This window comes from Cyanistes caeruleus, chromosome 5 (genome assembly GCF_971803275.1).
Source record: "Cyanistes caeruleus chromosome 5, bCyaCae1.hap1.1, whole genome shotgun sequence".
In the NCBI taxonomy this organism is placed as follows: domain Eukaryota; kingdom Metazoa; phylum Chordata; class Aves; order Passeriformes; family Paridae; genus Cyanistes; species Cyanistes caeruleus.
In genome coordinates this window covers 13,024,567-13,036,911 of record NC_141705.1, presented here as the reverse complement: position 1 = coordinate 13,036,911, position 12,345 = coordinate 13,024,567, and the positions used below count along the sequence as shown (strand labels likewise).

Here is a 12,345-nt window from a genome sequence, read left to right as displayed (position 1 = left end):
TGCAGATAGAGTCAATCTATTCTCTTTGGAAGTTTTTGATGGAAGAAAGTGATTGGCACTGTTTTTATGGCAAATTTTCTCCATAAGTCAAGGTGTGGGTCCCCTTATCCTTATGTATCATTCATGAATACATATATCATTCATATATACTTCTATCATTCATATATACAGTTACTCTGTAAATACTGAAGCTTGGGTAAATTATTCAGGCCTAAAAACTGTAAACCCAAACAGACTGAATTTCATCTAGAAATCTCTCTGTCCAAACAGAGAGAGCTAAACTCAGCTAACATGTCACTGTGCCTGCAGGTATTGGTAGTCAAAAAGTGCCTTGAGTTTAGGTAGGCTCACCCAGAATATGAAAAGAAAGAACAAGTCACTTTGCTCCCCAGATAACTCTTCTGCCATACTTTCCTGTTCTTCGGGAATGGGACAGGGTATTTGGTTGACTTTGGTATTTTCAAATAATTGCAATGAAGGTGTCTTCACATCTTAAAGCAATTTGAGGGTTAATTGGACATAAACAGAAAATTTGTACCCCTCCTAAGAGGTATTAAACAATAGCTTCTGCCTTCAGATCTGGGTACACTTGTCTGATTTATTTCTGAATTATTTATTGCCAAGTGTAAGTAGTGAAGCCCAGACTGGACTGCAGTACTGTATTTGTGGACAAGGAGAAGACAGGGGGAGCAGAATGGTCAAGAGCAATAGGAAAGTTTGAGAGCTGAGCACTGAATTTAATCTGTGCCTCAGTATAGAGTTTGCACAGTTCTGTAGCATATCCCTCAAGGATGTTAAAAGGTTGATCAAGAAAAAAGAGAGGTCTTTCCATCTACTTCTGTGGTCTTTTGGACTTCAGAGTCTTTTACTATATTGCAGTAAATGCCCAGGTATGAGCTGAGACAACCTTCTGTTTTTTGCCTCTGGAGATCCTAGGGAGACTACTCAAATTACCCAAGAGAGTTGTGGTAGTGTATTGTTTTCTTGGATTTAACTTTGTGTAATTACACACAGGTAATCCTGGTTTATTTCTGTTATCCCTTAATTGAACTATAAGATTTTTTTAAGCTTAGAAAATGCCACAGGCATTTTAGGGACTCTAAATTAAAGTGCAACAAACTGAAGGAAAACCGTCCCCAGTTAATGCTATTGACCGATAATCTGCCAAATTTAATTGCAAAAGAAGCGTGTTTTTTTTTAAATTACAAAATCCCAAAGAGAACCTTAAAAACACCTATGTGGATTTTACTGTTTTTTATTCCAACTACCCTGGAGTGCTGTGTCTCTGTTTTCTCACTCTCAGCCTGTGGTATGCTTTTTATGATTAAAGTATCAAGATCCTGCAAACAGAGGTTCATAGCAGAAATCCTGGTAAATCTTTAGCTGCATGGGTGGGCATAGCCCCAGCTATTGTGTCTTTAGAAGTCTTACCCTGTCACTACTGTAACAGTGGCACTTGTTAGCAGTGCTGCTGCAGGCTCTTGCTGGTTCCATCAGAAACCTCTCTTTTCATCAGTTCATTTATTTCTTAATGAAAGTTTCCTCACAGCTGAAACTTGGCTGAAAGAAACTTTGTCTTGGGACAACTATTAATCATATATTTAATATAAATTTCTTTTTAAAAAATCTTTCTGCTATTTTTAAATTAAAAGAGAAAGACATTCGTAGAGTTCAGATGCGTACTCCCTGCATATACAATTAGGTTTGATGGTTCTGCTTAGAGTTAGATGCCAGCCAGAAGTTAGGGGATCTGATTGTCCTGTGGATGGCATGGCACAAAACCACTGAACTGCTGTCAAGGAGTGATGACAAACTGCATGGAAGATCTTTTGCTCTTGTCTGCTTAGATAATACCATTTCCCAGAAAGAGTGCAGACCTTAGGCTAGGGTTTTTTGGAAATAATATATCCAGGAATGTAAAGCTTGAGGGAAGAAAGAGCACAACAGCAGTAGGTTCCCTGTCTCAGAAGTGAGTTGTGCACACTGAGTTGTTAGAGGAGAGTAACTTCAAGCAGCCCAAAGACTGTAACCTCTGCCTGTGGTGCCCACCAGGTGCACAAGTGCTTTCACTGGGTGGGTTATACCAAGCAGAGCCAAGGACAAAGTGTGTGCTGCCTTCCCATCACCCATTACTCAAGGTTTGCTGATCTGTTTTTCCCCTGCTGTTCCCATGCACCCTTATCAGATGCTGAGTTTCCAGGAGCCCTCTTCTCCTGCCAATGCACTGATTTCCTTTCCTGCCCCAGTGCACCCAGCACTGGGGGAGTGCAGCCTGGTCCTTGGATTCCCCAGCTCTCTTGTTCCCTGGCTGCATATGCTGCTGGCAAAACTCCTGCATCCAGCATTTCTCATGTCCTTATTGAAGGAAGGTATTCTCTCTTTCCCTTCCAAAAAGCTGGACAGGTGAAGATTGTTGTATTCAGTTGCTGATTGACGTAGAGTGTTGGGGAGCAATCAGGAAAACAGTATCTCCTCCTTCTGTTCCAAATACTTTTGAACTAGAGAATATACATGATGCTGAAATATTTAGCAATAGTGACCTGCTCTTCATTCCAGGCAGGAAGCAATATGTAAATTGGAAGTTTCCTACAAATCCACAAGGGCAGTGTCCCCACCAAGGAATTTTGGACAAAGATGCTTTGCTGAAATAAAAAAACCCTCAGTTTGAACTGGGGTAAGCAAAGAAAATCTCTGACATTGTCTTTTTCCTTATATACAGGATTTGGTTAGTAAATAGATCTTGTGAAGATACAGGTGAAGTTTACCCTTTTTGAGCAGCACAAGCATGTTTTTATTTTTTTTGTTTTAATTAAGAAGACCAGCAGCCCTGCACTTTTGCAGCAATGGATGTGACCATTTTCTCTGCAGTATTTCAGTTTATACATTTTCTGGTCCATAGCTACTGGACATGCTTTTGTCTCTGACCCATCTCTCCTTAATGCAGATGCACCATCAGGCATAGCTTTAGCTCTCAGAGTGCAGGAGCAGGGGTGATCACTCAGTTGCTTGGGCAGGGAATGTAGAGCAGTTCAAACACACCACTCCCAAACTCACCTGTGATCAGGGATTGTGTCCTGGGTGCTCTGGGAACATGTCCAGAACATACTCTAACACAGCGCATCGTGCTGGGACCCTGCACATCTGGCCAAGAGAGGTCTTAGAACACACAAGGAATCAAATTCTCCCATCATCTCCTCACATCCAAACTATGCACCTACAGCACCCCACCTTTCTCCTCAGCAGTGACAAGAAATTTACCTTTCTTTCCTTTGCTTTTCTTGCTCACCCTTAAAATGCTTTTTAGTGCAGCCTTTGAGAAAAGAAGGAAACTCAGTTTTCCTGATTTTCATCTTGGCAAGAAAGAAGGTGAGTATTACCTGAATTTTTTATCCCATATTCTTTCCCATCCTCCTTCACCCTTCCCTGTTCACTGTTAACTGAAAAATAGAAAAAAACAAAAAAGAACTAAAACCAAAACAAAAAAAAAAATCAGGCCGGCCCCACTTTCCATGTGCCCTTAAAAATAAGCTGCTTCTCTGCCTCTGTTTTCCCTTTGCTAAAATGAAGATTATGCAAATCATGAGATGAATTGTAGTTGGCATCCAAAGGACTTTGCTGATTTTTGCCAGCTGATGTCCTGATCCTAATTTAAATTGTATATTACCATTTCCTTGAAGGAAAGGGGCTGAATCCTACAGTGCTGTCTAGAAGAATGATCAGCCTTTTATAAAATCTGAGACCAAATGGGGTCCTCTTCCTCTTACCCAGACATCTCTCCTGTTTCAGACACCTTTCCTTTTCCAGTGTTACAGATATGGACTTCCTCAGACATGCTGATTTACAGTTCAGTCTGCAGAAGAAAAGGAATCAGGCCCAGAGACTTCAGATTATGCTATTTTTAACCACCAACAATTAGATGTTATGCAGTTAACTAACAACAGGGTGGAAAAAGACTAAGAGGAATTGTAAATATATCCTAATAATTGTATTGGAGCATAGGATTTATAATTACTAAATGTGTGATAACTGCTTCCTAAATGCCCATGCTCTTTAAACAACCTAATTTATAATTTAAAAAGCTGACAACTCTTAAAGTGTTTTATTTTATCTTGTCTGAAATAATTGAAGAGTAAGTTATTGAAAACCTTTATTTTTCATTAGCCTTAAATTCAACTACAATTAATGTGCCCAATTTGATTATAAACTGCACAAATTAAACAATAAAGAGCTGTCTAATGAGAAATTAATTATGAGGAACAGAAGAGGAGCTGGGCTGGATAAAAGCAATAAGTTATGGCCTATGGCAGGATGTGTCAGGTTTTAAAGGAGACAAAGGGCTTTTTCCTCAATGTGTGCCAGTGCTGATAGGGCTCATCACAGATCAGTAGATCCAGAAGCCATAACAGCACGGTAATTGAAACTGCCAAAATCAATAGTGCTGACAACCTTAATTAAATTAAATATGTCTCTGATGAGCTCAAACAGCATGGCAGCGGACCACTTGACCCTTTCTCGGAGCCCCACTTGATAGAGTGCAGCATGCAGGATGATGGATTTCACCCCTGAGGACCACTGGAGCCCTGGCGCTACTGTAGGAAATTGCTCTGAGAGTGATGGTGTCCCCAGAGCAACTGGAGCTGCGACTCCAAAGTGCAGCCCTGAGTTTGTCGCCTGCTCTGGCTTTTGCTCTGCCTGGAAAGCACAGGGACTACTTTGCTGAGCACAGCCCGGGGAACTTTGTCATCGTGTCAGCTTTCTGCCCTCCTCCCAGCAGAAATAACTGTTTTGTTTGCTAAACAGGCAAACAACTTTCATCGCAGCTGGCTGGCTGAGGAACAATTCTGACTTCTTATTACAAGGAGTATAGTCAGGAGACTCACTTGGAATTGGGTCTGATTCAGCCTGGGTTTTTAAGTTTTATCTTTTAAAATAAAGAGATTTGGCTGATATATCCTGGAATTATCCAAAAGATCATCATGGGATTCTAAGAGAGAAAAAAAAAAGAACTATAAATGGATAGGAGACAAAGAAAAATTCTTGTTGCTTTAACCACAGGGCTGGAATCTCAGTTCAGCTGTACAGTCAGCAGTTGTTTTTCTCACTAGGAAATTGCACGAGTAAATATTTTTGAAGAGTGCTGTTCTCTTGACCATGTAGTGCTCACTTCCTAAACAACATGAAATAATTGTACCTTTAAGTTTTCAAAATGTTTATGTCAGCATTAACAAACTGTTCCTTCATTATAAGCCTGTCAAAGATCAGAGGCTTAGATTATTGAAGTAGATTCCTTTCAAATGCTGAAGTTGTTGCTGTGACAACTGTGGGAGAGAAGAGATTGTTTGAGGTGGACAAACTGTGGGTTTTCCATACCAAAAGATTTTAAATAATCTGCCTCTCTGTTTAGAAAAAAATACCTCAGTCCCAGTAAACACCCTCCAGCTAAGCACAAAGGTCTCAGAAAGGTAAAACTTTGCATCTAAAAACCTATGGGTTTAAATCAGGCTGTTGAGGTGCATATATATAAATTGCACTAACCTTAAATAAATATGAACCACAAATTGAAGTTCTGTACCCTGTATAACATTTTATGAAAGACACATATTCAATATATGTTGGAGCATTGCTATTCTGCTAGCAACTTCAGGCAGAAATTTATGATACTGGAAAAATTATACAAAAGATGATATCCTTGAATCACGAGCAGGCCCTCCCTCCCTCGCAGTGCCGTTTATGGCATTGCTAATTTAAATGTGGTTCTGTGTCAGGCAAACTGTTTTATAGCAGTCTCTAATCCAGCCTTGAAAACTTCATAATCCACTGCATTAGAAAGCAGTTTGCAGGGAGTGGAAGGAGAGGCAGAGTTTGGATTTTGGAACTCTCAGTCTTTTTTCCCCCCTTTTTCCCTTTTCTTTTTCTTTTGGTTGTTCTCCTTCCCCTTCCTCTTTTCATTCCCTTTCCCATTACTCCTCCCCTTAACCTTCCATTCCCCTTTCCTTTTTTTAACTTTAAGTTAAATGAAATAAAAATTGCCTTTTTATATTTTAAATACTGTGTATTTTTTTCATTATTACTAGTGGAGAATTATGACATTGTTGGGGTCAGATAGATGCCAAACTCCCCATAAAATTCTCTAGGGCCTGGTGCAAGTTCTGCCTTTGAAAGCTATTTGCCTTTCAGTGACAGCATCAAATAATAACAAATCATTAGCAAAAAAATACATTCATTACATTAGCAGCAGCAACAAATGCCTTTACTCTCATTTTTCCTTGAATCAGAATGAAGAATCTTTATGCCTATGATGGAGCTGTTAATATTGCTGGGTAGTGAATGGAAAAAAGGGCTTCTAGAGCAAAAGGGACTTCCCAGAGAGTGAAAATTTCTCACATAAAGAGCTAGAGCTGTGATTGCATCCCTAGAACAGCAGTGTGGAAAACAGAATTTTTCCAATGGTCTGACAACCAAGGAAGCTGCTCACCCTCAGCAGAGAACCACTGTGAGGCCCAAAAGCCACAGAAGCACAGCTCCTGTTTGTGTCTCCGTCACCTTCCATGGCAGTGCTGTTTTTCTGGCCAGCTGACCGATTATCTGCCTGAAATGTACTGCCAGCTCCATCCAATCCCTTAGAGCTCTCACCATCTTTTCCTTGTTTAACTCTTTTTACCTCTCTTTTCCTGTCATACCTGAGCCCCAACAGATGCCTTTGCCCTATCGTTCTGGGTGGTGAGTGTAAGGTAGCTGAGCCCTTCATTCTGGGGGTGCTGTTGGATGCAGCCTGGCAGTGGAATGTGGGGGAGCAAATGCAGCCAGCACAACCACTCATTCCCCAGTGTTACTGGTGTGAGAAACCAACAGTCTTTTACTGCCTGAAACACAATTTACTGAGGCTGGACACTTGGGATACTCTGCTTTTGTCACACTGATAACACTTGGGAGGAAGGCGAGGAGCTGAGCTCAACAGTGCCTTTTCACTGAATCCTTCTGCAAGGAAACGGGACCTCTGAGCCCTGGTGGAAAGAGCAGAAGGGTTTTGTCCCATGCTCCAGCATGATCCCTGTTTCACCAGATCCTACTGTGTCTGTGAGCTGCCTCAGCAAGCCCTCCCTTAGACACTGAGAGAGAATTTTAAGTGGGAAGAAAGGGTTGTCGGATATTTCTGGAAGGACTCATGGTGTTAATTAAAGTCTCAAAGCTTGGATCAGAGTGCAGTGTCAAATTTGTATTTTTCTGTAAAATCTGGGCTGACAGAAGATGAACTTAAAACTTCAGTCCTTGAGGTTTTGTTCTTTTAGTATCTCTTGACCGGTACATCTGCAGCAAGCCAAACATTCAAGCTCACTCTTGTTGGGAAAACAGTTAAAAATAAGTGATTCTTAATCTGCTTATTCAAGATAGAGATATACTCTGGAGCCAAACTTTTCTGAATGTTCTGTTATTTTTGGCCAACCATGCTATATCTCTCTAATCTTAAAGAACCCAAAGCATTTACTTGTTGCTAAAGAAACACTTCATGTTTAGGAGAGATCTGTTTAGCTGCAGGCACCTTCACATGCAGTTTTTCTGTCTGTGGCAGCTGACCTCTGAGTGACAATGGAGACTGGCCCTTGCCACCAAGACTGGAGTATGTAAACCCTCTGCTTGAAAGCAAAAAAGGAAGAGCAGCATAAGGGCTTTGAATTGACTCTCAGTTTGCATATTCTGCTAATAATTTGGTCTTCATCTCTTGCATTGTTCTCGGTACTCTGAAGCTTCAGATTAATCTTGAGTGATGTGTCTGAGCTAGTCTTGTGTCACCAGCCTTTGCAGTGGGGAAGAAAACTATGATAGCAAGACAGATAGCTCAGAAGGAGCAATTTGTATGAGGAGGAGAGTCACATTGATCATGTCATAGCATTACTACCAGTTACATGGACACTTCAGCTCTAAGTAGAAAAGATTCATTTCCACAAAAGAGCCTTGTCTTGAATAGCCAAAGAGAGTGAAAGCCATGCAAAGTAATTTCCAAGAAATACAGTTTCAAGGAGAAAGAAAGGAAGCAAGAAAATCTTAAGGAGAGTATGGAATGTCTTCTACAGATTATATATAGGGGTGGGTTTTCTGGGTGGCTGAAAAAGAAGACAGTGTAAGGATTTTAGATCCAGGTTATGGTACTAAAGCAAATGCAGGTGTATCGTTGCCCAAGCCTTTCATAAATATTCCAGTTGAAGCTGATCTTGCCAAAGTCACTTCATGGTCCCCAAAACTCATCTCTGCCTTGATATCAGCAAAATCTGAGCAATGGCTGGCAGCTGCTCTTAACTCTACTGATTTCAATCACCCTGTGCTGGCTGTCATATTTACCTTACCCATGAGTCTGATTTCTAAGTGTATATGTTCTGTGTTCTACTTGTACAGGACCAAATTCCTGAGTTACTGAGTTTCAAGAGCCTTTTATACGCAGGCAGTGTTTAATGTATTCATGTTTTGGGCGCAGCTGCACAAAAAGGGAAAACTTCTCTACAAGACCTGATCATCAAATATTGTAATATTTGATGGATATGTAATATACCATTAGCATTCCACTCTAAGCAAAATATGGTGTGAAAGCTTTAGGTGCTGAAGTCAAATTGTGTAGTTGGAAGTGTGATCTTGCAGTCTTAAACATCTGAAAGAGGTGTTTCTGTATCACACACCGGATGTCATCAGGCTGAATCCATTTTCTATCTAGACTCAACTCCTTTGAAACCTTCTAATAGTTTGCATTTCTTTTGCTTACCAAATTAACAAAGATTTTGTTTTTCCTGAAAAAAATCACATTCACTGTATTTTGTTGAAGAATACCATGGTGTTGGATTATTTATTTTTTTGTTGCATAATGATGGAATGCACCATTTTTTTCCAAAAGCCAGAACTGAAATTTTTTTGTAATACTTCTTCCTTTTCTGCTTTGAAATTGCTAAAAAGAAGTGGCAGGAGTATTAATGGTCTTCTGCTTAGTGCTAGGATATGTTTTTGTTTCACTGTCCCTGAATTAAGCTTGTTATTATCTTTAGTTATGTCTGGATATAGACAAAATGAAAGAGTGTCACTTTTGTCCTTTCATTCATTTTGATTTAAATTCCATAAACTTTTGATGCCTTGATAATATCTTTTGATAACACAGAAATATAATGAACCGTGGGTGCCCTAAAGCACAGACCTTCAAAATTCAGAATAACAAGAGTTCAACCTGAAGGACATTTTATTGCCTTATTATTATACTATTACGGGAAATAGTCTTAGGAGAAATAGGAATATTAAGAAATTATTGTTCATTTGAGTCATAGGTCAGATCAGGGACCTTATTGCAAATGTATAGAAATTATCTTTACAGCTTCTATGAGGTTAGATGGAGTTCAAGGCCAAGCATTCATACAAGTAAGAAAGGTCAAATTATACATATGATAATACTTGGTGACAACAAAGCCAAAGGTCAAGTCTGAGGTATTATTGTGGCACATACAGAGAAAATTACCATTCAGATATCATATGGCATTCCTGACGGCTCCAGGGCCAGATTCTCATCTTGGTTCTGCTGTTGCAAAATGAAAGATTCCAGTTAAACACCTGTGCTTTTGAAAGATTTGGTTTATTCTTGAATATTTAGTTTTAGTTCAGTGAAGTTTCCAGTAGAGAAAGTAAACAAGTTCCCCTTGATATTTTGCCGTTTCCACATTTAAGATGTGTAGACTTCTTTTCAATAGATAAATTGGCTCCAAGGATTTCCGCTTTGTTATTGCAATATTTATGCATCCTGAATTCCTAGACAAAAAATAACCAAAGCACAGACTTGCAAAGTCTATATAGTGAAAAACTGTGTATTGTGAGTTGCAAGAAAGTAAAGTAATTATTATTTACTTTTTGTTGCACATTTTAGTAAATGGATTTTTTAGATATACTGTGAAGAGGTTTTTGTCTGCTATCTGAAACTTTTAAGTATACTCATTTTGATAAGGTTTAATTTAGAGTTTGCTTTCTTGGATAAGTAGAAGAAGAGTGAGTAAGTGAATGAATGAATGAATGAATGAATGAATGAATGATTTTTCAAATAATTTGTTTTTCTAAGTTGTTTACAATCCCTTGAAAATAGCCCACTTAAGAGATTAGTTGTAGAATATAAGGAAAAGAATCAGCTTTTAAAGCAAATTTCCTTTTCTTGTTGTTGCAAAAGTGTTGTGTCAGCGCAGATCAAATAAAATGGTCTTCCATAAATCAATAGGAGAAAAATGTTTCTGATCCACAGTTATACATCAGAGAAATGACTGTTTGGGAGCATACTCAAGCAGTGGGATAACCTGTATATTTACTCTAATACACTGTTCTTGGCAATTGGAAGCAATATAACATTATGTCTACTGATACAGTTAATAAAGACCCAGAGCTGTAACATAAAGAGAAAATTATCTCTGTGTGTTTCTTCTTTTTCATCATGTTCTGTATATGGTACCAGAGTGTAAATGTTTAATAATAGTAATAACACAATGTAAAGAAATGTTTCTGTTAAACAGAAACTGATTCCATACTAATCAGCTCATCACTTATTCAAATGTATTTCTCATTAAACTGGGGAGAGCTTCAATCAGAACTAAAGACAGAAAAATTACATTGCAAGACAAATGTGGCATTTTATTCCATTCCTGTTTGAATGTAAACTATTACCATTTTCAATTGCTACACAGAGCTGAATATTTAGAATCACTAAAAAAAATATTGTCTGCTATACACTACAAGGGGAAAAACTACGGATGCAGAAAAAAATTAAGCTGCTATTTTTTAGCGCATCCATATACATACATATGCACAAACTTATGCACATTATGTCAAAATCTGTTTGAGTAGCTTGCTTTATTTTTAGTCATTGTATTTACAGTAAAGTATTCTTGACCAGAAGGACATTTTCTAAAAATGGAAAATATTTCAGCATTAATGTAGTTGAATCTGACATTCAGTATTGTGAGTGGCTCTAGCAGTACTCATCACTGAGTATGTCAGCAGACCAGTTCTTGTTTGGTATTTAGCTGCAATATCAGTTGAGTTGTATGAGGATGGACCTCCTGTTCCATTCTCTATAAATATTTTTCCAATCCACCAGCTGGACCTGTTATTCTTGTGGTATTGTGTAATTATCCAAAGACAATAGTGATACAACACCACACAGCAATTCTAGTACTGGTACAAGATTCATCAGGAATCTTGCCAACATAATTCAGATCACATGGGATGTTCACTCTTGGAGTAGGAGAGTAGTTTTTACATGCAATGCTTAGCGCATCTTTGGGGAGGGAGTTGAGTACTACTCAAGTAAAACCAATATAACTCTGTAGAGACTTTAATCCTGCCATGTGAAGGAAGATTCACAGAAGAAATTTGTCACGAAGATAAGTTCAAGCATTCTGCATCTGAAAACTGAAAGTGGAACTATTTTCTTTCTCGCTATTGCTATTGATAGAAGGTGTGAGAACATCAGCCTCACAATAAATATTAGAGACCATGATGCAATTAAAGCTTAAGCTTCAGGAGCAGTACTTCATGACATTTACATGAAGGAATGAACACTTGCTGACTGACCTCTCAGTGTTTTAGATTGACAGCACTACGTCAGTCTGTCTACAGTTATTGCAGTCTAACTTATACCTCCAGCTTTGGTTTGCCTTAGTCCAGTTTCAAATACTGAGCTAACCTAGTGATGAGGTTCTGGAGCAACAGCTCTGTGTTTGCAGTGTATTGCTACAAATGACTCAGTACCTGACCATCTTCTCTGGCTGTTGAAGAAAAACCCCAGCCACCATCCAGTATTGGCATGCACAACCATTTTTAATTTCCCTGAAGGAACATAATTTGGATATGATTATCTATTCCACCTCTTCAAATGTACTTCAGGTTTAAACCAGACCTTTCTGCAGGATTCTCCCTTGCTTCCAGACCTGAAGCAGGACTCATAGCTGCTGGCTGTTGAGCAGTATGAGCATCTTTCTCTCTCTTAGCCTATCTTGCAAGAGAAGGAGACCAGAGGAGCAAACGGATGCGAATGGCCCTGCTTGCCCCTTTGTGTCCGAGCAGCCGTCCCCTCCCAGGGACAGTCAGGATGTCCTTGCTCACTGCCCTTGCTCGGTGCGGGGGGAGCGGGGCAGCCGAATGCCCACGGGGCTGGGGCCCTTGAGGGGCCCTGGGCTCGGTGCCGGCTCCGGCGGAGCTTCCCTTGTCCCGGGGGAGCTTCCCTTGTCCCGGGGGAGGTTCCCTTGTCCCGGGGAAGGTTCCCTTGTCCCGGGGGAGGTTCCCTTGTCCCGGGGAAGGTTCCCTTGTCCCGGGGGAGCTTCCCTTGTCCCGGGG

At 39.7% G+C, this 12,345-nt stretch overlaps 1 long non-coding RNA gene across 4 annotated transcripts in view; it reads left to right on the top strand.

The window, feature by feature from the left end:
• Positions 1 to 6,046, top strand: part of LOC111928404 (uncharacterized) — a 37,681-nt gene extending 31,635 nt beyond the window's left edge. For 3 of the 4 annotated variants that reach the window (XR_015286532.1, XR_015286531.1, XR_015286530.1), the window contains exons 8-9: positions 3,305 to 3,366; positions 3,787 to 6,046. This is a non-coding gene — a long non-coding RNA (uncharacterized LOC111928404). The remainder of the gene's footprint in view (positions 1 to 3,304; positions 3,367 to 3,786) is intronic. The other variant, XR_015286529.1, reaches the window with a different exon arrangement.
• The last annotated feature ends 6,299 nt before the right edge of the window (positions 6,047 to 12,345 follow it).